The 26,457-nt window shown below is 48.6% G+C and overlaps 2 protein-coding genes across 5 annotated transcripts in view; one reads left to right on the top strand and one right to left on the bottom strand.

The window, feature by feature from the left end:
* RRBP1 (ribosome binding protein 1) overlaps nucleotides 1-2,799 on the bottom strand; it is a 69,009-nt gene extending 66,210 nt beyond the window's left edge. For 2 of the 3 annotated variants that reach the window (XM_030914629.1, XM_030914630.1), the window contains exon 1: nucleotides 2,535-2,799. The gene's annotated coding sequence lies outside the window, so the exon portion shown is untranslated. Of the gene's footprint in view, nucleotides 1-511; nucleotides 589-2,534 lie in introns of all 3 variants that reach the window. The other variant, XM_030914631.1, reaches the window with a different exon arrangement.
* Nucleotides 2,800-20,764: 17,965 nt separating this feature from the next.
* BANF2 (barrier to autointegration factor 2) overlaps nucleotides 20,765-26,457 on the top strand; it is a 37,298-nt gene continuing 31,605 nt past the window's right edge. For both annotated transcript variants that reach the window (XM_010381480.1, XM_010381479.1), the window contains exon 1: nucleotides 20,765-20,869. The gene's annotated coding sequence lies outside the window, so the exon portion shown is untranslated. The remainder of the gene's footprint in view (nucleotides 20,870-26,457) is intronic.

Genomic DNA, 26,457 nt, shown 5'->3' with positions numbered 1-26,457 from the left:
GAACTGTTGATCCTCTATGTGTCATTCATCTATTAGTTAAAATTCCCAGGGCTAAAAAGACAAGAAGAGTCTGGGTCCCGATACTTTTAAAAGGTGTCCCTGCTACATAATAAACCAATACTCCAATCACTGGCATTCAACCATTTAAACTGAGTTTGGTGCCATGTAATTATTGCAGCCTGTTGAGTTAGGGCTCATTTCAGCAAAGAGCATAATTGCTTAAACGTGACTTGATTTAAGATTTATTTAAAACTCTCCCATCACCAAAAAATATTCATACACCATACCACTGTAAATTCTTAATCTCTCTGTAAATGTTCAGAGACAGATTCCTAAGAATGAAAGGTAAGAGTTGTTACAGTGCCTAGAGCTCTAAACCTCTGCTTCTAAACCCCAAGATCCCTTTCTGGTCTCCCTTCCCCCAACCTTAGCCTCCTCCAGGCCTCCACTGGCCCAGGAGCCCTGCAAGCCGGCTTTGCGGTGCTCCATGCAAAAGGAAAACTTCACCTACTAGGAGGTCTGCCCCCGCCTTTGCTTCAACAGAGAGGGAAATGGCACCTCCAGGACCTCAGAACCGGAAGCTTCTTTCTGGAAGGGAAAGAGGTTGGCAGATCATAGTGGGAGTGACCTTTGGCAAGTTCATAAACGAGTCAAGACATCACACAGTAAGTGGCATACTGCAGGGTCACAGATTTCTCTAGGTGTCGGATTAACAGGAAGTTAAATCAAACAAGGAGAGTGAGGAGGGAGGCAAGGGCAGTGGGAGAATGTCCCTCAGCTGCACAGGGCCCGGTAACATTCGCAGTTGTTCTTCCTGGGAGTGCCGGACAGACGTCCTGGGTCTCTGGGGACACCCAGTTCTGAAGAGGTATCTAATGTGAGATGTGAGGCCCTACTAGACCTATTTCTCCAAATTCCTGAAAATGCCATCCAGATGGCCCCTACCCTGAAGGTTTCAGCACACAGAGTGAATAGCTGAGCAGTGACATGAGAGGCTCCCCAGGTCCCTCAGAGTTTCATTTCCTTGGTGCTTCCCAGTCTCTCCTAACCTCTGACCTCCCAGAGTAATTGCCAAATTGCCTTCTGTTTGTACAAGGTCCCAGCACTTCCCGGCGTGGCTCCCTACCCTGTGAGTGGGTGGTGCTGTCTCCAGGCCACAGATAAGAAACTCGGGTTTACAGGCGCCTTGGGACCTGCGAGTAGGCGGCCAGTACGTGGCCCGGGGTGCAGAACCCTGGCTGTGCGACTTCTGCAGCCCCGTGCCCGCCGCAGTGCCGGAGCCAGGCCCCACCTTCCTCCCGTGTCCCGCACTTCCCTACAAACGCATCCCAACTGAACAGCCAACACTTGTGGCTCCTTCCTACAAGTGCTAGGTCTCCACAGCTTTTCTCGCAAATCGAAGCCAACAGGAGCCCCGATTTGCAGACGGGGAAATGGAAACCCCGAACGAAACAACTTGGTCGGTGTCACCCTCGCAGGCCGGGACACTATAGAGCTAAAACTCGCGACTTATCATCCGGGGAGGGGTTCCTGAAGCATCGCGGGTGCCCCACTGGAAGCGGAGACCCTGGCCTGCCTCCCCTAATCAGGGCGCAGCGGGGGAGCCGGGCGGGCCGGGGCGGGCGCCAGGCCGGGTGCCAGCGCGCTTGGCCGGCCCGGAGGTGTCCGCTTCCGCCCGGGGCTGGCACCGCCGGCCCATTCATCGTGGCCGCGGGCGGGGCGGGCCGGGCCCCGGATGCCCTCGTCCCCCCGCCGGGAGCCCTCGAGCCAGGCTCCGCGCCGCCTAGTCGGGGAAACGGTGGCCCCGGCCCCGCCACCAGGGGGAGCAGGGAGCCGCCTCCCGCACTCCGGGAAGTTGCCACCGCGGCCTGCCCGGCGTCCGTGCCATGGACAGACCCCGGGTCCCGGCGCCGCGAGCCCTGCGGCCCCGGCCCGCCCCGTCGGGGGCCGTCCCAGCTCCGCGAAGCGCCAGCGGGCCGCGGCCCGGGACCGCCGCGCTCGGCCCGCGGGCCCCCATTCAATCCCGCCTTCCTCCCCTCGGCCGGCCTCAGCCGCCTTCCGCCCGCACCCCCACCCCTCCGGCCCGGACTCCAGCCCGGCAACGTCATCCGGCATGCTTCCCGAAACTTAACCCCTTCCTCCGCCAGCTGTGCGCCGCCCCGCCCCGCCGCCAACTTTTTTCCCCCAACTTCGGAGCGCGCTGGCCGGACCGACGGCCCTGCCGGGAGGGAGAGAGGCAGGGAGGGGTCGCCACGTCGCGCCCGCCGGCCGCCGCAGGTCCCCCGACGGCGAGGGCCGCGGGGTCCACACCACTGGGCGTGCCCTGCCTACGCCCCTGCACCGCGCTCTCCCGGCACCCCCGCCCCGGGTCAGACCCCGACCCCGATGGTGCACGGCCGCGGCGGCGGGCGGCGGGCGGGCCGGGGGAGGGGCCGCCGAGGAGACGTGTCACTCGCGGCGCAGAGCGGCCGGCCCCGGCCCCTCGACGGCCCAGCTCGCGCGCGGCAGCTGCAGGGCCCGGCCAAGTTTCTTACCTGCAGCCAAAGACACGAGAGGGAGAGCCAGAGGGCAGGAGCCGCCGCCTTCGCCGCTGCCGCCGCGGAGCCGGGAGAGAGGAGCCGGCCGAGCCTCCACCAAGAAACCGCCCCCGAGCAGCTGTAGACGCCGCGACCCTGACGCCGCCCGCCCCGTCCGCCGTCCGCCCCGGCCGCTCGCTGGCTGCGTGCGCGCGTGTGGAGTCGTGGCACTTTCTGCCTCGGAGCTGGCGAACGGCCCCCTCCGCCGGGATCGCCGCCTCCTGCCTTCCCCACCCGGGCCAGCCATTCATCGAGCCGCCTCTTCCCATTGGTCCGCACCCCGCCACTCTGTCTGTAGCTGCCAGTCAGGACGCGGACGGCCGAGCCGCGGCGGCGGCCATTGGGCAGAGAGGAGGGTCTCCACCTCGGCCAATGGGAGAGGGGAGGAGCTGCAGGGAGGTGAAGGGGGCAGGGCCGGGGAGGGGCGGGGCCGAGCGGCGCGGCGCTCGGCTGTGCGCGGGGCGGGGCGGAGCAGGAACGCCCCACCCACCGAGGGTGGGGTCTGCGGCCATCTCCGCCCACTCTGGGCCCGTGGCGCTCCCAGCAGTCTCTGACTAGGAGCCGGCTTTGCCTAGGCGGGAAGCAGAAGGTTCGGGTCCCATCGGCCCCGGGCCTGCCCCTCTGGATACCGCTGGGCTGACATGGCGGTGGCTGAACAGGGTTGCGCAACCGCGAACAGCCGAGGAAGCTGCGTTATTTAAACCCAACTAACTTCCCCCGAAGCAGCGCCCCCTCGGGCCGCGGGGTATGAGGACAAGCTCTGCTGGGGGTCAGCCCAGGGAGGACGAGTTCTTATCATCGAAGAGATTGCAATCAGCACCAGAGGGAATTTCCTTGAGTAAATGGAGGAATTGGGGTGGAAAAGCCAGAAGGTGCACAAGGAATTGAAGCGGATGTCATCGCCCTCGTTGTTAGGGAGGGTACAACTAAGGCACGGTCTGTTTAAGATACTCATCTAAACCACAGCCGGCAGAGCAATAATTACAGTTCCCTCTGTGGCCTTTTATTCCATGCGATGGGGAAAGTGAGAGCTTCTGACCTAAGAAAACTCATCCGTGTCGCACAAAACGGAGCAACTGGTACTTCCTCATTCCCTGACTTTCTCCACAATATCAGCCAACACTCAGTCTTCATAATCAATCAAGTCTTTAAATTAAAATAATTTTAGGCTTGATTTTTAACCATTATGTCAGCGTCTCTTAAAGCCAACCCTTTGAACATGAGCCAAAGACAGCTTCTTTGGAATTTTGGATTCTGAGAGACCAAAGGCTGCCTAGCCTGTCCCACACCACTTCCCCAGCTCCAGTTGCTGCAGAATCCCGTACCTAACATCTATTTCTTGGATAATTTTCAATCTTCCCCGCCCCCATTTGTCACTAGTACTGTACTAACTGTTGTTGGAAAGATGTGAAAAATACAAGCCTTCATGGGGAATAAAGAGGGATTGGGTTGAAATTAAACTGTTCATTCCTATTTTTAATCTTGGCGGTTCCTTAGCCCATTAATGATTAATCAACAGGAATTAACCTGGATTAACTCTGGAACACTCAGTCATTTTCCAGCAGTGAGACCCGGCTTCAAATGAAAGTTAAGAATCCCAGCTTCTGGCTGGCAATTGCTACCAATGAGTCCTACTTGACCAGGGCTGGGCCATCTAACCTTTCTGAACATACCCTGGAGAGTCCACTCCTCTGGACAATCACTCCTTCCTCTGGGTTTTAGGGAGGAAATTCATTCATTCATTCATTCATTCATTCATTCATTCATTCATTCACCGGTGTTTGTGGAGTGCCTGGTATACAGTGCTAAGCTGGGCAAGCAACCTAGAGTGACACATAGGTCCAGTGAAGACCCAGCTGCCCTCAAGGGCCTGTCCAGGGGCAGGGACCTACTTTATCCTGTTCACTGTTTATCTTTTCCCAGCAGCAGATCTTGGCAGTGGGTTTTGTCCAATCATTCATTCGGGGGATAATCATAAGAAACACTGGTGGAGGAGTGGGATGAGAAAGAGCCAATAAGAGGACCAACATCAAGCCTGTGACTGGTGTGGGCACACAGGGCTTGGCATCTCTGGGGATGCTGTGAAACTGTGTAGAACACACCCCAGAGATGTCCCAGCTGAGGGGTGAGGACCTGGTTATTTGTCCGCCCACTCCCAGTCCTCACTGGTTAACAGCTTCTTCTGGGGGGACTTTAACTCCTGCGCCCACTCAAGCTGGAGAAAGCCTTGTAGCAAGAAGCCCTTGGCAGAATGGTGAGTGCCCAGAGGCACGTCAGGGGCCACAGCAGTGTCTCCCACACTGTGAACCAGTGTCTGACACAGCACCTGCACAGAATAGAGGCTCTGTGAATATACATGTTCTGTAAATATTGTCCCATGAGCGATAACATTACAAAGTCCTTAGGAGTGAGGAGTGTTTACAGAAAAGGAACTCCTTGTCTAGTCCCTCACATAACTTAACATTTGATTTGGCCTCAACACAATATTTGTTTCGGGATGGAAGAGCAGGCCCTATCTAAGCCTTTGCATTTCCTCTGTCCCTGCCCCTTGTCTGCCTACAGTCAGCCCCAACGTGCTGTGAAGACTTCCAGCCTCATCATCCTCATGCCCTTTGAGCAAAGAAATCAGTTCCGCTGTACCAGGCTCTGTCAGGGCTGATCTGCCCACCCTCAGGGTGGCCCGACTTTGACAGCCACTGATGTGCCTGTGGACACCCATCTTTAACCCCCTGCAGCCTCCTCAGCTCTCCCAAGGCATATCTGGGAAAAACCAGATTCATTCCCAGGACTAGATGGACGGGGGTTGCCTGTGGCAGGAGTGAGAGGCATCCCCCCAGGCTCAAGTCTTCTGCTAAATCATGCAGCCCTCCAGCAGCATGAGAAAGCCCATCCCACAGTCCAGCCTCCAGGCTCTAGCTGCCCAGTGCCAGATTCAGGCCAGATCCTAGGAAACAGGTCCCTGCCATCCCCCAATGGCAGTGCAATGAGGGGCTCTCAGATGGGAACAGGTCATTTCAACTCAAAGTCAGCAGTTGGGAGCCCCTGGCCAGGGGAGTTACCCGACCCTGAGGATAGCAGAGGGTGACAGCAGAGGCTTGAAGAAGTGGAAGGTAGTCAGGCCAAAAAGGGCACACTGGCGAGGAACAGCATGGGTAAAGTAAGGCATGATGTTAGCCAAGTGTGGTGGTGTGCCCCTGCAGCTCCAGCTAGCAGCACGATTGCTTGAGCCCAGGAGTTCCAGGTTGGAAGAAGAAGGAGAAGGAGAAAGAGGAGGAGGAGAGGGGGAGTGGGGGTGGGGGGGATGATCTGAGATCACATCATCTCAGTTTATCTATTGAACAACTCGGTTGTTGGCAAAGCCTGAAGGGTGAGGGAGAGGCTGGGAAGAGCTGATTCTACACAGGTGATCATAAGGGAAACAGGGAACTTCCCTGGGGTGGTGCAGATGTTTCATATCTGAATTATAGTGATGGTTACATGACTGTGGTAAAACTCATCAGATTGTACACTCTTAAAAAGGATACATTTGATTTGGAAGCAAATTATGCTTCAATCAACCTGACTCAAAAAAAGGAAGCATTTGGTTTTAGCTGCATATTAAAAACAAAGCATTATTATTAGAAAAAATTAAACATACAAGAATAATTACCTAATATGGTCCATTAACTCATGACAATAAATTGCAAATATTATCTGAAAGAGTGGACAGAAAGATGAGAATCTATTATATCTTACAGTTTAAAAAGAGATTTTGCTTTGTCAACAATGATGAAAAGATGACAAATGACAAGTACAATAAAATATCATGTGAAAATAAAAGCCACTGTGATAATATAGAACATGTTTAGGTCTCTTGTGCCAGGTACCATTTGAGACACGCTACAAATATGTAAGGTTATTTAACTCTCAGTACAACCCTATAAGTGAGGCAGAGTTATTATTTCCATTTTAGAGATGAGGAGACTGAGGCACAGAGAGATCAAGGAACCTGTCTATGTCACAGGGCTTGCTGGAGGAGGAACACTGGGCCCCAGGGCTCATGGCAGAACTCTTGCATTCAGCACCAGGTCACGGAGGGTGTGCTGTGCCTGTAGAAGGGGCAAGGTTCGAGCCTAATCCTTTGAGAGGGGCAACTCAAGGAAGGGTTTGTGATTGATGACAGCTGCGATGACTCCTTTGCCATTCTACATTTTGGGTGGATGCTAGGTTTGGGGCCCGCAGGGTTGGAAGACCCACAGTAGTTCAGGTGAGAGGTGACAAGGACTGGAATGGGGCAGTGGCAGGGGTAGGAGGTGCAAGGTCCTTCAGGAGGGGTATTAGGACATGAAGTAGTAGCAAGTGAGGCTTGGGGATCAGCAGGTATGAAGGAGAGAGGGGCTACCCGTGAGCCCCTGTTTCTGGCCTGAGTGATAGGGAGCATGGTGGTGTCACTGCTGGGGCAGGGCACACAAAAGAATGAACAGGTCGAGTACAGAAGCTGGGGGAAATGTTGTATTGTATTTTGACATGTTGGATTTCAGGAGCCTGAGGAAAATCCAGGCGGAGACGGTGTTTCTGTAGGTCTGAGGCTCAGGGGTTGATGTCAGGGTCAGTGATGCAATTAGGAAACCTAAGCATACCCTTGGAGGTTCAGACCCCAAGAACAGCAATGACCATACCCAGTGGATAGCATGGCAGTTGCATGTGGATGGGAACAGGAGAAAATGCTTGAGTCCTGAACAGAGAAAGGAAAAAAACCCCAAAAGAGTATGTATCAACCAACTTTTGCTACGTAACAAGCTACTCCCAAACTCAGTGGTTAAAACAAGTATGGTTTATTGTCAGAGCTCACACATCTGTGGGTCAGCTGAGGCTTGGCTGATCTTGGTTGGCTCACTCATAGGTCTCTGGATGGCCTGGGAGCTCACCTCCAGCCTGGGCTTGGCTGGGGCACCTTACAAGCTCTGCTGCACCTGGCTGACCCCCTCTTCCTGTGATCAGCAAGCTACAAGGGGCATTCCCTTCTCGTGGTGATGGTTAAAGGAAAAGAAAATAAGCAGAAATACATGTACAAGGTATATTGGATAGGTGAGCCCAGATTCAAGGGGCAGGAAATACAGGGAGGGGTAAAGCAATGGCACCAGTGATACAATCAACTACTGAGTCCAAGGAGAGATGGAAAAGGTAAATCAGGTGAGGATGGCCTTAGTGAGGCAAGAGAGTTTCAAGAATTGGGGGATGGTAAGCACTGTTAAATGTGAAAATCCAGCAAGATGAAGACCGGGGCACATGGCAACCCAGGAGTCACCAGGGACCTTGGGGAAACAGCTTTAGAGGAGGGGCGTTTGATAAGGAGACCACCAGATCATGGAGGGCTAAGAAATGAATGGGAGTGGAGAAGGTAGAAGGAATGTACATCCATTCTTCCAACAGATGAATCCAGCTGAGGACCCACTATGTGTCAGTCACTGTTCTAGGTGCTGGGGAGGGAGCCACGAACAAAGGAAGGGTCTTCTCTCACGGAACTCATTCTAGTGGGAAGAGAGACGGTAGACAAAGCAACCAATAAATAAGGAAGATTAATAGAAGTGGTGCAAAGGGCTACAAGGAAATGAGAATGGGCTCAGTTGATGGAGAGGGACAGGGATTTAGACATGGTGAGTGCAGTGGATGTGATGAAGATGGACAGAGAAAGCCTCTATGAGGAGGTGATGGTTGAGTTGAAAGTTAAACGATGAAAAGAAACTGATCTTGTCTTGGGAAAAGGAAGGGTAAGTGCAAAAATCCTGGGTCAGGGAGGAGCTTAGCAGCTGGTTCAGGGAATAGAAAGAAGGTTGTGTAGCTGGAGCTCATGAACAAGTGGAAGGGAGAGAAAGGAAGGGGGTCTGCAGGCAGGAAGGTCCCAGACCACGGAGGCCTGAGGATACCATGGGATGCTGAGGTTGGGTGGGAACTTTAAGCAGAATAATGATGCAATCTGATGTGCATTTTCAAAGATCACTTTAGCAGCAATATGCAGGATAGATTGGACAGTGTAATGGAGGATTCAGGACTCAAATTAGGAGACTGTTCCAAGATTCCAGGCAAGACATGGTTGATGATGTGCTAGTAAATATTTAACAATTGGCTCTCAGAGGTGCATATGGGGATGGGGGCACTCCCTGATTTACAGCATCTGCCAGTTTTTGTGGTGTAAATATTCCCATCAGAGCCAATTGATTTCAAGCTATGGAGTCATTGAAGGCAAAGATGGGAAGAAATTTGCAGTAGCACACCACTGTCTACTATTTCTACCATAAAAACACAAGAGACACAAATCATTCCAAGAGTATAGATAACAGTAAAATGTAGTAACTAGGAAGCGATGATTTTGAGTATTTATTACCTCTGTTTTTAATATGATCTATTTTGTTTTAAGTTTATATAATTTAATTTTTTTTTAAATTTTTTTTTTTTGAGACAGAGTCTTGCTCTGTCGCCCAGGCTGGAGTGCAGTGGCTGGATCTCAACTCACTGCAAGCTCCGCCTCCCGGGTTTACGCCATTCTCCTGCCTCAGCCTCCCGAGTAGCTGGGACTACAGGCGCCCACCACCTCGCCCGGCTAGATTTTTGTATTTTTTAGTAGAGACGGGGTTTCACCGTGTTAGCCAGGATGGTCTTGATCTCCTGACCTCGTGATCTGCCCGTCTCGGCCTCCCAAAGTGCTGGGATTACAGGCTTGAGCCACCGTGCCTGGCCTATAATTTAATTTTTAATAATGACCATGTTTAACAAACTGCTGGAAAAATTCCTAAAAATGTAACAATCAGCTTTCATAAGCAGGCTGGCTCTACCATACCACTAAATACAATAGTCATGTGAATCAGAGTGGAGTGTGTGTGTGTATCTGTGCGTGTGTGTGCATGTGCACATGCACGCCTGAGTGCATGAGAAAGAGAGAGAGACCCAGCAGGATTTTTAAATGTTAGAAGAATGAGATGTGCATGTTCATGTTGGCATTTCTACACACATATCATCTCCCTGTCTGAACTGTGGATTCGTTAGGGTCAGTGGCTCTACCCAATGTCTAATTAAGAACACCAGTCCCATGCCTTTGTCCTGGTAAGAATTCGCCCTAGGTTAGATCTCCCCAGAAGCAGACTCTGAAAAAAAGGGTTGGAGTGAAAGCAGTTGGAAGATGAGCCCAGGAATCACCAGTAGAGAAGTGGAGAAGTGAGACAGGGAATGTAAGAGAGTCAGTGAACAGTGCATCAACTGCAAGTTACCACTGTGAGCAGCTGACATGTAATCCCATTGAGGAACTCGCTTCCTTCCAAACTGAGAAGCAAGGAAGCAGACTACTTATTCACCAATTCCTATTCATCACTGGTTAAAGGCTGCTCGTGGAGGCATTAGCTCTCTGGTATTTTCAGCCCATACCTCAGAGAAAGCACTTAGGAAGAAGGTTGCTGGTGTTTGCAATCACAGGCTGTTGATATGCACAGGAATGGCAGAAGGGATGTGGGCAAGGTGCCAACAGTGTCTGTTCCAAAACTCATAAATATTTATTTAATGAATGAACAAATGAATGAATGAGTGTAGGACCATTTGAGCTTATTTAAAAACTGACTTAGAATTTTAAAACAGAATGGAGGCTGGGCACGGTGACTCACTCCTGTAATTCCAGCACTTTGGGAGGCCAAGGTGGGCGGATCACCTGAGGTTAGGAGCTCGAGACTGGCCTGGCCAACATGGTGAAACCCCCTCTCTACTAAAAATACAAAAAATTAGCTGGGCATGGTGGCAGGCGCCTATAATCTCAGCTACTTGGGAGGCTGAGGCAGGAGAATCACTTGAACCCAGGAGGCAGAGGTTGCAATGATCTGAGATCGCACCATTGTACTCCAGCCTGGGCAACAGAGCGAGACTCCGTCTAAAAAAAAAAACAAACATAAAACATAAAACAGAATGGAGAGCCTTCCATTTCATAGTCAGCACATGTATCATGCACTTTTGCAAAATTTAGATCAGAGGACATATGTGATATCCCAGACAATTAAAATTCTGCAATAGTTTTACTCAAAACCAGAGCAATGTTGTTACATAAGAAAAATCTCTATAGACTATAGTAATTATCAAAACAAAAATAAAATATACACAAAGGAAATAGATGTAAGTGTGAACCCAAGTTGCCAATTTTTGTGGCTGCAAGTGGTAGTAAAAGAGAATTTGGGAGAAGAATATTTGGTTTGTTCTGTAAGTGGTGTTAGAAGTGAGCTTACAGATAGGAGTTTTTGCAAAAAATGACAATGATTGACTTAGTGGCTGGTGGTGAGTCCCCAAAGAAAACAAGAAAAACCAAAATAATTGATGTATCTGACACTTTACTGTTTGTAAAGTGCTTTGTAATAATTCCTACTATAACCATTATTATTATCCTCAGTTCACAGGTGAGGAGCTGAGGTTTGGAGATGTATAGTTGCTTGCTGAAGGCTTCACATTTATAGATAACAAAGTTAAATAAGCCCTGAAGACTCCAGAAATGGCATATTTCTAGGATACATCTCTCTGCCTCTCCCACAGAAATGCCAATGGAGAAATGAGCAGGTATAACAGACCCTACATGAGTTAATGAAACCCTTCTCCTTTCTATTGTCCTTCTAGGATGCTATGCATCTTCCCTTCAGTGCACTCATTGGATAGTAGCAAGTACTTGGTAAGCTGTCAAAAATGTTTTAATTGAACCAATGACACTGTCTAGCTGTGCTCTCCAGTTATGGTGTCTTAAGAATTTTGGATTCACAATTCCCCATCTCAGATGGGAAGTATCAGTTGGAAGAAACATTTCATGGCCCTGAGGTGTGCCTGGCATGACTAGATGCCTCACATTGGGCATCTTGGGATAAAATCCAACGTCCACTGGGTTGGAAGGCACAATGGGGCTTCATCTATCCATCCCTGAGCAGAAGGCATTCTTAACTAGTCCAGCTAGTTAGACAACTTGGCTCTTCTCTAAGATTACCAGAGATGAAGAGCTCAGGACTTTGACCTGTAGTCTAGAACTTCATCTCCCATTCCTGGTTTAGTATACTTAGTCATTCAATACATATTTATAGAGCACTGCTGCATGCTACAGTCTATATGAGCTGCTAAGAATTCAGCAGAGAACAAGACAAATAGGACCCCTACCCTCAGTGGGTTGACAGTCTATTGGTGATGGGGGATGGGGGAAAGCAATCGGCATTTCAACAGATGGATGCTTAATTTGTGGTCAGTACTCCAAAGTAAATTCACAGGGTGAAGTGGTATACAGAAACTGTGAAGGACCAAGCTGTCTTTTTTTCCCCCCCCTGCTTTCTCTTTCCAATCCATCCTGCTCACATTTAGGAAACTTAACATTCCAAAACCACTACTTCTATCTTTTCTTGTCTCCCCTTCAGGAGCCTAAAATGGTACCCACCATGGCAAGTCTCTGTTTCTCTGCCTGACTTTTGTGGACCTCCATATACCAGTCCCCCCCGACATTCACCAAGCTCCTCCTCTTCCCAGTTGTACCCCATGTGCCTCTGCCCAAAGCATACTTCATATAGCCTTGCATGCTATTCTCGCCCTCTCATCTTTCAAGAGCTGTCTTTGGTCATTTATCCTGTAGTTGGCCCTAAGTTCGCCAGGCACCCTCTTGTTAATAGGGGTGCAAAGTTGGATTGAACTTGGTTATTCTCTGTCCTTGAAGAGCCTATGGAGCTGATTCCTCCACAGGACTCCTGAATACATAGCTACCACTCTTTTCCTCTGCCCCACCAACTCCCTTTGGAGACCACCACAACACAACTGGGCACCTGAGTTCACTGCTAGACTCTGTACATAGCAATCCTGACTCTTCAACCAAAAAAAGCTTATAAAAGGCCTGAGTCATACTTGTTTTTTCCTTCTGAACTCCCTGTGATTTCAGTTCTGCAATGAGTTGCTTTTAGCTTCAGGAAGTCCTTTCTTATGTCTACCTTAAATCACTGCTACATCACTGTGCACTTATTTCTTACAGTCTTATTCTTCATGGCTTTAGGGCAGAGCGTTGGCACTCTGCTTAATACTGGGTCTCTGCTAAGTGTTCACAAAGTGCCTGTCACTCGATTAGTAAGTGCCTGGTACTTAAAAATCATTATTTGATTCCCTCCTCCAGGTTCTTCCCTCCAGACTTAAAAACTGCAGCTTCTTAAACCTTTCTTCCCCAGTCACTTAATTATCACGTGACACTTCTCAAATTCTGTTAATTAGGGTTTTTTTTCTTTATTTTTAAATGATTAGTGAGAGTTTTAAAGAAGGTCCTTAAACAGAGGCAAAAAAAGAAAATATAAAATGGAATTCAGAAAGGGTCCGCCAGGGCAATTGAGTTCAGCTCCCTGTCTTTGGCCCTGCGGGCCCTTCTGCCAGCTAATACGTCAGGCCAACTGTCCCAGCTGAGCACAATCGTCCCAGCCTCTGATATGAATGTGCACTGCAGAAAAACTAGATTTGAAGGGATGAGAGCATAGCCTGCAGCCCCGTTGGTACTCTTATTCAGAATGCTACTCATCACTGTGGTCAGAAAACTCCAGGCCAGGGCAAAATTTACTTAGGTGGTTGAATTTAGGCAACTTTTCATTCTTCCTTCCAGTGCCATTTCCTGGTGAATCCGCAGATTCTTATGAAATTTTAGGTGCCGTGTGTGTGTGTGTGTGTGAGAGAGAGAGAAAGAGAGAGTGAGAGAGAGATTACCTCAGATAGACTAATTTGCGCTAAAGTTTTACTGACTTACATGCAATGCCTTTCAAGCATTTTTACCGCAATACCTCTAATGTCAGACAAGAGTGAATGTGGACACCAAGGAGGGGCATGGCCTGTAAGCCATCTGTCCAAGAAGACATTGAAGTTACCATTAAACACCCACATGATTTTTTCTCTTTTTCTGAGACACAGCTTCACTGTGGCCCAGTGTGGAGTGCAATGGTGCGATCTCAGTTCACTGCAACCTCTGCTTCCTGGGTTCAGGCAATTCTTATGCCTCAGCCTCCCGAGTAGCTGGGATTATAGGCATGTGCCACCATGCCCAGCTAACTTTTGTGTTATCAGTAGAGGTGGGGTTTCACCATGTTGGCTGGGCTGGCCTCAAACTCCTGACTTCGAGTGATCCACCCGCCTCAGCCTCCCAAAGTGCCGGGATTACAGGTGTGAGCCACCACACCCGGCCCCATGTGATTGTTTATTCTTCCTCAAGCTATTTCCACATAAGCTGGTTTTCTAAAAATGGAAGTAGTATCGTTGTTATTTTTATGACATAAGAGTAATACATTTGAATGCTTCATACAGATAATACAGGACAAGATATCAAAAATAATGTAAAAATCACAAGAAGTCCCAACCCCCTGATGTGACAGTTTAATTTTTTTCCCTTCTACACTATTTTCTAAGACACATTCCTTGATTTAATATAAAAAAGTTTTAAATTACTTAATACTGCATAAAGAGACTCTGGCTTATCTTTGTGGTAGCATCAGGTCCAGGCCCTAGGGAATTGGCCCAGCCTGATTTCCACTTTGAAAAGCTGGCACCCATGTGTGATCTCTCCAGGAACCATAGACATTTCAGAAGAGAGGGGAAGAGGCAGGGCAGAAGAACTTTCTGGAAATGTACTGGATGGACACTTTTGAGAGGAGTGGGTGCTTTCCTACCTTTGCTCAAGTCACCCACAGGCAGCGGGCAGCCATTGGCTTGGACAACGTCTTTTGCAGTGTGCTGGTGTTTCCCTGAATGACCTACCTACAAACCTAGATTAATCTTCCTTGCAGGGAGGCTTCACCCTCCTTCAGCAGAGCGCTAAACACGCCAATTTCTAAAGAAGTGTTTTCTTTCTTTCAGGCACGAAAATTAATGAGCTCCGTCTTTGGCATGGGCTAGAAAATTCCACTGTGGCATTGGCAGGGTTTATGCAGCACCAGAACTTTAAAGCAATCCTGTGCTGAACGCTGTGAGGAATAAAGGTAAGGCAGATTGGTCTGACTTCCTTGCCCACAGTGGGGAAGAGACAAAGAAAGGAGGCAAGGACAAATCACCTGGCCGGGAGAGGTGTGTCCAGTCGGAGGAGGTGCTCTCCCAAATTGTTTTCGGAACGTGTCTCTGCAGGCAGCACAATGCCCTCCTTATTCCTCCATCCTCACACCATGGTGGCTGACTTGGAGCCTGACGGGCAGTGGCAAGCGTTCAGATCTGTGGCCGACGGGCACGTCTTGGACGGATTCCTTCAGCCACTGGGGTGGGAACAAGCAGCGTTTGCCTCACAGTCTCGCCTTGTTGCAATGAATTGGCAGATTGAACTGAATACATACAACGTGTGGCCTCATTGTCAATAAGTACTTGTTCGTTCATTCAGTAAATGATTTTTGAGCACCTACTGTGCTCCAGGGGCTGGACATACAGCAGTGAACAAAACTGATGCAAAGCCTCTCCACAAGGAGGTGTGGGATGGGAGGTGGACAGTCAGCACAAAACCAAGACAATTTCAAGTACTCATAAAACAGTGATGGGACAGAGTGGGAGGAGGCTATTTTGGGATGATTAGCTAAAGCCCCAAGAGACACTGGAGCTGAAATCTGAATCACCCGAGGGAACCAACTGTTGAAGATACGGGAGCAGAGGTCTTCTAGGTGCAGGGATCAGCATGTGCAAAGGCCCTGACGCAGGAGTGTGTTAGAAAATCTTAGGAACTGAGTGGAAGCTGGTGAGGAAGTAGTACTCATGAGCAAGGGGTTAAGAGGTCAGAAACAAAGGCAAGGCCTGGATTTATTAATGTATTGTGTGAAACATTACATCTAACAATGTAGTGCTTTATCGTTTGCAGAGGGCTTTTTTCTTTCTTTCTTTCTTTCTTTTCTTTTTCCTTTTTTTTTTTTTTTTTTGAGACAGAGTCTTGCTTTGTTGCCCAGGCTGGAGTGCAGTCATGCCATCACAGCTCACTGTAGCCTTGACCTCCCAGGCTCAAGTGATTCTCCTCTCTTAGACTCCCAAGTAGAAATAGAGGTTCATGCCACCAGGCCTGGATAAGTTTTAAAAATTTTTCTGTAGAGGCAGGGTCTCACTCTGTTGTCCAGGTTGGTCTTGAACTCCTGGACTCAAGCAATCTTCCTGCCTCATCCTCCCAAAGTGCTGGGCTTATAGGTGTGAGCCACTGCACCCCGTCCGCAGAGGGCTTTGAACATACATTATTCTAATTCAATCATTCCAACAAACCGATTATATAGATAAGAAAACTGAGGCTCATGAAATAACTTCGTTTAGGTCATAAAATGAGGAAGTAGTGGGACAGGGACTTTGACCAAGGACTCTGTTTGCACAACTCCTGATTGTTATGGACCACCATAAGCCTTTAGCAGCTTGAAATTTTTAAAAAATGAACATTTTTCATTCTATTATTTAAAAAGTAAGGCTGGGTGTGCTGGTGTAATCCCAGCACTTGGGGAGGCAGAGACTGGAGGATTGCTTGAGTCCAGGGGTTTGAGACCAGCCTGGTCAACATAGGGAAGACCCCATCTCTACAGACAATAATTAAAAAAAAAAAGTTAGCTGGGCTGCCTGTAATTACTTGGGAGGCTGAAGCAGGAAGATTGCTTGAGCCTGGGAGGTCAAGGATACAGTAAGCCATGTTCACAGCCCTGTACTCCAACCTGGGGTACAGAGCAAGACCCTGTCTCAAAAAAAAAGAAAAGAAAAGAAAAGAAAAAAGGTAGAATCGCATAGGTAAAATGTTGGTGAATTTAAGAAGAGAAAAAAATTATCTACAATCTCATCTATGAAACATAATGACTTATGCATTTTAGCATATTCTTTCTAGTTTTTTCCCCTAGAAAAACCTAGGGGGTGTGTGTGTGTGTGTGTATTACACATTACATATACACACACCACACATACATATATGTGTATATTGTCACCTTTATTGAGGTATAATTTACATGCTCTAAAATTCACACATTAAGTGTACAAGTTGATGAATTTTGACAAATGTATACACCTGAGTAATCATCGCCATGATAGAGATCTGGAATATTCCCTTCATCCCACAGAGTCACCTGTGCTGTTTAGCCTGTTCCCCCAACCCCCACTCCAGGCAAACTTTGACCTTATCTCTGTAGCCTCAGATCAGTTTTGTATATTCCCGGATTTCATGTAATGGCAACCATGTGTGTACTCTTTTATGTCTGGCCTCTGTTGCTCAGCATAATGTTTTCAAGGTTTATCATGTTATCATATATGCATCAAGAGTTTGTTCCTTTTGTTGCTGATTAATATTTCATTATAAGAATATACATTCACTTGTTAATGGACATTCACCTGTTAATGGACATTTGGGTGTTTTTGGTTTGGGGCTATGATGAGTAAAGCAGTTATGACCATTCCTGCACAAATCTTTTTGTGGACATGTTTTCTTTATTCTTATTTATTGTAGTTAGGGTCTTTCTATATTGCCCAGGCTGGTCTTGAGCTCCTGGCCTCAAATGATCCTCCTGCCTTGGCCTCCCAAAGTACCGAGATTACAGGCATAAGCCACCACACCCAGCTTGTAGACATGTTTTCATTTGTCTTGGGTAATTACCCAGGAGTAGAATCTTTGGTCATGGGGTAGGTCTTTATGTTTAATTTTACAAGAAACTACCAGACAATTTTCCAAAGTGGTTATATTATATTACATTATATGAGAGTTCCAGTTGCCCCACATCTTTGTCAACACTTAGTATTGTTGCTCTTTTTAATATTAGCCTTTCTGGTAGCATGTAGAGGTTTTAATTTGCATTTCCCTTATTGCTAATAATGTCAAACATTTTTTCAGAGGTAAGTGTTTTTATAGTTGTAATTCTTTGTCTAGAGGCAGAGCTAAAGACTGAGGCAATGTTTTGAGTCCTGGGTATTGCTGAAAATATCGATATTGTTATTGATGCAATGCTCTGGTACAGTAGGCTTCATTCTTCCTCTAGCCAAGTTGAAATGTGGAGGAAAAGAACTCTGGGTGCCATGTTGCCCAAGAATGATTTGTGTGAATGACCAGCCAAGCAGTGACTGGATCTTTTCAGCAGTGATTCCAGAATTTCAGTACATGCCGTGTCTGATTGGAAGAATGGGAACTGGACTTGAAGAGTGCTTTCTCACCATATGGTGTTTTCATTTGGATTGTATGTGTGTTAGCAGGATCTCTAAGAGATCTGATGGTGATGATGGTGATGATGATGATGGGGAGGAGAATGTGGAAGGAGTTAGGGTAGAAACTAATGCCCACTGCAAAAGCAATGGCAGAGTTGGATTAATCCTGCCATAGTGCAGGTGTGAGGCTGGCATAGTATGGTATTGAGCAGAGCACCTAGGAAAGCATATTAATCCTAACAGGCCAGCAGATATCCCAAGCAAGCCTTCTCTAAGCACCCGAAACTCCCCCAAAAGTGTGAACAAGAGCCATATTTAATATGGTGCTAGCTCCACCTCAATATTCTTATTCCAGGGGGAATTGTCCAGGGAGGTGGAAAGCACGTGGAGTTTGTGTAGCAAATCAGTCCCCTGGGAGGTAGGGCATTCAGGCCTCCCTGTGCGGAAGAAAAGGCCTTTGGGCCAGGTTGCCAGGCCTCCCCCTGAGCATATCAGTTCATGTGTTTCCTCAAGACATTCTTGATGATACTCCAAAGGCTAACCAGCAGAACACCTCCATCTGCCCTGAGACCTGACACTCACCAGTTCCCAGACGTTCTGAATTGTTCCAAGCCAGTTTATATACTTTCTCCATCTAAATGTGAACTTATAAAGAACAGAAACCATTTCTTATTTATAAAGTCTTAGTTTGGGTTCCCGTTGAAGCAGACCCTGAAACAAGGATTTGAGTGGAAGTAGTTTATTTGCAAGTTGATCCCAGGAAACATGGGTAGGGGAGTGGGGAGGTGAGGCAGGGGATATGGGCAGCAATGTGGGGTATGTTAGCAAGCTAGCTGCCACTGTGGGCACTGATATGGTTTGAATATTTGTCCCCTCCAAATCTCACATTGAAATGTGATCGCAATGTTGGAGGTGGGGACTGGTGGGCGGTGTTTGGGTCCTGGGGGCAGGATCCCTCGTGAATGTCTTGGTGCTGTCCTCATGATAGTGAGTTATTGTGAGATCTGGTTGTTTAAAAGTGTGTGGTACCTGGCCGGCAGCAGTGGCTCATGCCTGTAATCCCAACACTTTGGGAGGCCGGGATGGGTGGATCATCTGAGGTCAGGAGTTTGAGAACAACCTGGCCAAAGGTGAAACCCCATCTCTACTAAAAATACAAAAAAATTAGCTGGGAGTGGTGGTGGGTGCCTGTAATCCCAGCTACTTTGGAGGTTGAGGCAAGAGAATTGCTTGAACCTGGGAGGCGGAGGTTGCAGTGAGCCAAAATCGTGCCATTGCATTCCAGCCTGGGCAACAAGAGTGAGACTCTGCCTCAAAAAAAAAAAAAAAATTTTAAAAAACTGAAAAGTGTGTGGTACCTCCCCTGCCTTGTTCCCACTCCTGCCATGTGATACACTGGCTCCCTGTTTGCCTTCAGACCTAATTGTCAGCTCCTTAAGGCCTCACTGGAAGCAAAGCAGGTGCTGGCACCATGCTTCCTGAACAGCCTGCAGAACTGTGAACCAATTAAACTTCTTTTCTTTGGAAATTACCCAGCCTCGGATATTTCTTTATAGCAACAGAATGACCTAGCATAGGCACCTACAGGTGGGTCCTGTGGGTCCTCTGGGCCATGGTACAGAACATGACTCCAAGTTATTCCACCTGAGCAGGGAGGGAGCTGGGGTATTTATCTACCAACTGAAAATAGTCATTGAATGAGGATGTTCCTGGGAGGCTTTAACTTCTGGAACTTGCAGCTGCCCGCTTGTAGGCAGGGTGGACTCCAGCAGCTGGTAAAAGCCCTCAAGTAAAGATTTGCAGGTACTGGTAGCTGGGAGTCAGACTACCTTTGTACAGTGAAGTTGTAAGGCCAAGAGGCTATGGGCAGGGCACTGACAATGTCCGTTGTGCTTACCCAAAACATGGCTCAGTTCTGGCAATGAACAGATCCTCAATAAAGCATGCTGGTTGAACCCAGAGAGACCAGCCAGTGTTGGCCCCAAAGCTACAGCTCCTGTTTATTCTCCAGCAACCCCTGAATACCGCCATCAGCTGGCAATACTATTTCAGGATCAAACCTAAGATACCAGCACCCTTACATGTTCTTAAAGTGTGTGGTCTCAGAGCAAGCAGCCTCAACGTCATGTGGGAACATGTAAGAAATGTGAATTGTTGGGTTCTCCCCCAGACCTACTGAGTCAGAAATCTGGGAGTGGGGCCCAGGAATCTGTATTTCCAGGTCATTCTAATGCAACCTAAAGTTTAAGATCCACTGTTTTGGACTCTAAAATTTAGGACCACTCAACAGTTTCCAAAGCAAAGCCATTTGCTCTTGGTTAGAACTCCTCCACCCGCAATCCCAAGCACCAGTGGCAAAAGGGGATGGAACCTCCAGAAATTTTATACTTTGCCCCCTTTTTTGAGTTTTTCTTTTCTTTTTAGGCTTAGTAAATATACATTATACCAAGTTATCAATTACCAACAACGGAAAGTAGCCCAGGCATATGTGCTATAGAAGATAACCTAAAGGACACCTGTGTTGAATTTAACTTGAAGGTGGGAGGATTTATATTTCTGCTTGTTTTCCTGAGCTAATATTTAAGTTACTTCTCTTTCCTTGAGTCCCTACCAGGTGGGCAGTAGGGGGAAAGTCACGGGTATACCAGTAGAAGAAAAAGCTGCCCTAGAATTTTAAGTCCATCACAGCAGATGTGTAAGGAGCTGGGGGTACCCACAGAAGTTGCTTTGTGTGGGAAAACTATGAAGGATGGACTTGGTTTTACTGAAGTAACCCAGGCCAGGTGAGATAGAAACTGTGGCAGCAAGTGGCAGCAGATGGACTCATCAGCAGTCTTCCAGGCTGATGTTTTCTGTATAGCAGACATCCCTCACTCCTTCCCAGCAACCCCACCTGAGAACAGCACCTAGACAGGCCGATTTCTTCTGGAGAGGCCTGAGGCTCTCGCTCCTGCCCTTCCCTGCCCTGTGCCCTGATGCCAGCAGCCACAGCAGCCCTTCCTGTGCCCACCCCTGACCCTGTAGAGTGACATCACAATGTAGTCCATTCAGGATCTTGGGACTGATTGCTCCATGGGCCTGGGACATAAGCTGAACCTCTGGCCTGTAGTTCCAGATCCAAGGGGACTGAGATAAACTGCCAACTGCCACTGGCTTTTCAGGAGTACCTGGTGAGTATTCAGAACTTCCCCCAGCAGCATGGAAGGAGATACAGGCAACAGCTGGCTGTCTTAGCACTTTAGGGTCTCATTCTCACATAGGTTTAGATGGGCCAAACTGGTGGCTGGGCGTTCGCCAGGTAATCCCCAAACTCTTCCTAGGAAAGCTGACTGACCTGATGCACAGATCCCTTCCCAGCCTCTTCCTGCTGTGTCACCATCTGTGGGAGGCGGTACTCTATTCTCCCCTAAGACTCAGCTTGCCACCTGCACCAGCTCCCTGGGCAAAGGTCACCTGTGTTCTTAATAGACAGAGCAGAGAGGCCAGGCTTTCAGATGGCAAATTCACTAGAGCATCACTTCTAGCCGGAATTGAGGTCAGGCACAGCCATTGGCCAAATGACACACCACATAGCAGGATAAGCAGAGGTAGCTGACACAGCCACCTCCCATCCAAAATGGGTACGACGGCCCTTCCTTTCTGTAAAAGGCCTTCCTGCTTTGGCTGTTTTTAAATCTCCACCTCCCGGTGACCCGCTTGTATATTAAATCGCTTCCTTTCCTTTCAGGACAGTAAGAGAGCTTTGGGATGGTGACGGAAATGAGTAGATGGATTAGAACACCAGGAAAGTGGGCAAAATCTAAGGTGGGGGCATGGGGACAGAGGCCAAAGCCATCTCTCAAAGAGGATGCTGGTTCTTTCCATATGGGCCACCGGCACTCAGTCGAGGGTGGTTTGAGGCCCAGGGTCTTCTACAACAAACAGTGGGGACCCGTTCTGGGCCTCAGGAGTTACAGCTGCCTTCCCCACCATGGCCCATTCGTGTCTTCCCACAGTCTGTCCATGGTCCATTCATCATCTGTGAGTGCCAACACGTCCACACAGCTGCCACTGAGTCCCTTCTCCCACGAAGGAGTGGCTTCTGTAGGGACCCCATGATTTTGAGAAGGCTCCTGGCTCTCCCTGACTGTAAGGTAGAAAGGGAGGTGGGGGTGGGGGGATCAGAGAAATAGTTTACCTTTAGGGTTTGCCATCCCTCCTTAGTTTTATATGTGATGGGCTGAAGCCAACCTCTGCTTCACACACAAGTCTAAGATGCCAATGGTTCACCAAGCATGCTAAGAACATTTTAGCCCAGGTTAGGCCCCACTGGAAAAGGGAAAAAGAAGTAGAGGGGCCAGCTCTAGAGCAACCTGTGGTCCCCGTCCTGCAGCAGGTTTAATTTGGAGAGGAGAAAGGGAGCAAACGCTGAACCTCCCATGCCAGGCCCGCCACCTATGTTGTCGCTCTTAATTCCGACCTCTGTGAAGCAGGTGTTCTCAGGTTCATTCTACAGACACAGAAACTGAAGACTGTTCTGTGCTGGTGGCACGTCTAAAGAGGGCCATTAACCTGGAGCATGCATTCACTCTCTATCGACTATCCCCAACATTAGAGCTCTCTGAAAAGAGAATGGGCTGCTTTGCAAGGCAGCAAGAGTGTGTAGGCCCCGGTTCTTCAGTCAGCATGGAAGGGAACGAGATTCTTGTCATCACCTGGGAGCTAGACCAAAAGATCTTTAAAGGCCGTTTCCAAATCCAAGACTGTAGGATTCTGGGCCTTAGTACTTTGCCCAGCCTCTATGATTGAACTCAGATGAGTCATGCCTTAAGGGCAGCTGCAAACTTTCTGTTAGGCAAGGAGAACTGCAAAGAACCACAGAGATCAGCTACGGGCCTCAGGTAGGAAAGAGGAACCTAGACTGGTTGAGGGAGTTTTCCAAGGCTCCAGAGCCAATTTGCAGAGTTAACCTGTGTTGACTGAACAAATGGAGGAGCCAGTTCTGAGTGCTGATCAAACGTCCCCATGCCCATCTCTCTCGTTCACCTGGTTCTTTCCTATCAAGATTATGATTCAGCCACCATTTACAGAATACCTGCTGCATGCCAAGTGTGTTTCCAGAGATTATTTCACATACTCCTCCCCAACTCCATGAGGTGGGTGTCATCGGCCCCGTTTCTCAGATGAGCATGGGTAGGTAACCACCCCAGAGGTTCAGGTACTTGTGCAGATATCATAAATACTACATGACAAAGCAGGTCTTTCTAACCCCAAGGAAAACTTCTGTCTCCATCTGCCTGCCTCCTAGCTTGTGCAAGGAAGCAGGAAGCACTCTCCTTTCTTAGCTTTTTCCTAAGACAAACTGCCATTGACATGCCAAGTTCCACAGTGCCTATTTCCAGCCCCTCCTGGACATTGTCCTGATGGACGCTGAACTCCCTGTGGGCCCGCCTGGTTCACTGGCCCAGCCCCTTGCTCTGACAGGGCAAGATGGAGCGATGTCTATACACGGACAGATGTTTTACACCAAGGAAGAAAATCTGCTAATCGAAAGCAGCTTTGGCTAATTGTGGCACTCTCCCTTCTGCGTGGTGCCCTGAAATAGTAGCCATGCTCTGTTCTTTTTTCACATCAGGGAGCCCCAATTGGCAACTTAAATGAGGTTGCAAAGAAGTCAGTTACACAGACCTCTGCTGCCAGTTTCCATGGATGAGGCCTTGCTGATGATGTTCCTCGGGTAGGACCCGTGTGCAACTGTCTGTGGACTTGGCTTCTTGCCGTGGATAATTTGGACTCACTGTCAGGCTGGAAAAGCCTCATTTAACCCTGGGGAAAACTGGAACGTCCAGAAATTTAATGGAATACTAAGCCCAAGAGCACATGGTCTGACCTTGAACTCTGGTTCTGATCTGCTTCTGAGTTATTCTATAGCCATCTCAGCCAGCAGAACCGTCATGGGAATATTCTGTCTCTGTGTTGCCCAATATGATAGTCACTAGCCACACAGGGCCACTGGGCACTTGCGATGTGGCCAGTGGGGCTGAGGAGTTGCACTTGTTGTTTAAATGGAAGCTTAGATTACAGAGCCGTGGGTGGCTGGTGGCTGGTGTGCTAGATGCTGCTGCTCTGGCCCCTGCTGACTTTTGTGACTTCATCTCTGATCTCATTCCCCTCTCCTGGCTTTCCCTTTCCCTCTGTTTTCACTCCCAGACCTCCTGCACTTTTTTATTTTTGCATTTGCTGTTCTCTCTGCCAGCATCACTTTTTCCTCTGATCATTTTACGGCTTGCCCCTGTTCAACAGGAGGGCCTTGGATCAAGTGTGTGTCTTCAGAAAGACCTTCCCTATTCTATCTAATAGTGTCCCTAGCCCCATTCCAAATTTCTCCTTATCTCTCTGAAGTTATTGTGTTTGTGTGTTTTCTTGTCTACTGCCCTCTCCCTGGATACGAATCCCAGTTTCACCAGAGCAGGGATGCAGTCTGCCCTCTTCCACTCCATCTCTGTGCCTGGAACAGTGCCTGACAGGCAGAAAGTGCTCAGTATGGTTCTCAGAGTGCAGGAACGTTCTGCAGGACAGCCCCCTCCTTCAGTGAGGAGGAAAGACAGTCACAGCCCCAGTACCTTCTGCTGTGTGACAAAATAACACGAGCATAGTGGCCTGGAACAGCAAAGATTCGTATTTCTTCCACTTCTCTGGGTCTGGAATGTGAGCAGGACTCAGTTCCACATTGTGTCAGTGAGAGTCACTCAGCTGGGGGCTGGGCTGGATGGGGTGGCCCAAGAAGGCCTCACTCACACAGCTGGGACTTTTGGGCCCTCCAGGAAACATCTCTATGGGGTTCGTCTGGGTTTTCTTACAGCATGGAGGTCTCAGGGCAAGTAGGCTGACTTTTTTTTTTGAGACCGTGTCTTGCTCTGTTGCGCAGGTTGGAGTGCAGTGGCATGATCTTAGCTCACTGCAACCTCTGCCTCCTGGGTTCAAGCGATTCTCCTGCCTCAGCCTCCCGAGTAGCTGGGATTGCAGGTGCCCACCACAATCTGTACTAAAAACACACGTGCCCAGCTAATTTTTGTGTTTTTAGTACAGATGGGGTTTCACCATGTTGGCCAGGCTGATCTCGAACTCCTGACCTCAAGCCTCTACCTCAGCCTCACAAAGTGCTGGGATTACAGGTGTGAGCCACTGCACCCAATGGGCTTCTGAAAGAGGAAGCAGAGGCTACCAGGCGCAGAACTGGCAGCACCATTTTCATCACCTTCTACCTGGCTAACTAACCCACAGGGTGAGAGCCCAGATAAAAGGGGAGGGGAAACTGTCCACCTCCTGGTGGGTTGGCAGCATGTTCGTATCAGCAGGAAGGGATCTATGGACACGCTACACAGTCACTTCAACAATGCTGTGGTGGTACTTCTCAGCTTTGATCATGCACATAGGCCATCTGGGGTCTGGTTAAGATGCAGATTCAGTAGGTCTGGAGTGGAGCCTGAGATTCTGCATTCCAAAGAAACTCTAAGAGACATCAAAGCTGTAGGCCCACAGGCTGCACGTGGAGTAACAAGGCTGTATTAGAACGCATCCTGTCTGAGCCTGTGCTTAGGTTTGACATTGCAGGGCCCCCAATTCTACTTCTAGAGTGGACATCACTTATTTGCGTTAAGCATTACCCACTGTTGCTGAGGTCTACGTGATTGGTCCCTTCTTCCCTGGCATCTGGACTTGTGCCCACATGATGCCATGGGGTAACTGTCCCATTCTACCTCCCAAGCACTTCTCATGCCTTACTTTACCAGCCTTTAAGGCCCCTTCCTTCTTTAACGTTTAATTCTCATCGTGTCCCTTGTAAAATTGGTGGAATGGGGCTCTTTCAGTTAGGATTAGAAACTAAACTCAAACTAGTTAAAAGGCAAAGGATTGATTGGAGCATGTATGGCTTCAGGACTGGCTGTATCTAGGCCCTCAAATGATGTTGTTAAGAAACTATTTGTCACAATCTCCAGTTCTGCATCGCCAGGATCTCTCTGACAGGATCCCCCACAAGTGGAAGAAGAGACGAACACTCACTTAGCAACCCCAGCAAGAAGGGGCACCACTTCTTGCCTAATCTTTCTGGCAAAAGTGCCAGGATTCTCTCTGGCTGGCCCAGCTGAGGTCATGTGTCCACAATGATGCAGTCATTGTGGCCAGGAGGATGTGTTACCTCATTGGCCAGGCCTGGTCATGTGTGTATCCCTGGAGCCAAGTGGGAGACTGGCCCCACCCAAGCCACATTGGATGAAAGCAGGAAGAGGTGATTCTCCGTGTAAAATTGGAGAGAAGAGAGAGCAGTTAGGAAGCTAAAAAATTGTCCCAGTTGATCATGAGAACAGGTGTTGGAGTTCTTGTGTGATGGCTGAGAAAGCAGAGGGCAGGAACCTCATAAATTCCAGAGGGCCCACAGCTAACCAGGCCTCCCAACCCCTAGCACAGACTTAGAGGGGCTGTCGAATTAAAGATCTTTAGTACCAGAAGAATCTTGGAAATTAGCCAACACATGTTCCACAGAACACTGGTTCAAGGGAAGCTAACTGATGTTACTTAAAAGGCTGTCTGGTCTAGGAAAGGTAAAAGACAATGGGCTAGGCCAGGTCAGCAGTTTCCTTGCTTTACGGGACTTTTCAGAGCCGTAAATAGGCTGGTACACATTGTGAATCCCCGAGAATGGAGGAGGCCTAGGGACCATTGTTTGGAAAATTAGTAACCTAACTCTGTTCCTCCCCATTTTATAGATGAAGCAACT

This window comes from Rhinopithecus roxellana, chromosome 13 (assembly GCF_007565055.1).
Source record: "Rhinopithecus roxellana isolate Shanxi Qingling chromosome 13, ASM756505v1, whole genome shotgun sequence".
NCBI lineage: Eukaryota > Metazoa > Chordata > Mammalia > Primates > Cercopithecidae > Rhinopithecus > Rhinopithecus roxellana.
The sequence above is the reverse complement of the archived record's forward strand: the minus strand, read 5'-3'. Positions and strand labels throughout refer to the sequence as shown.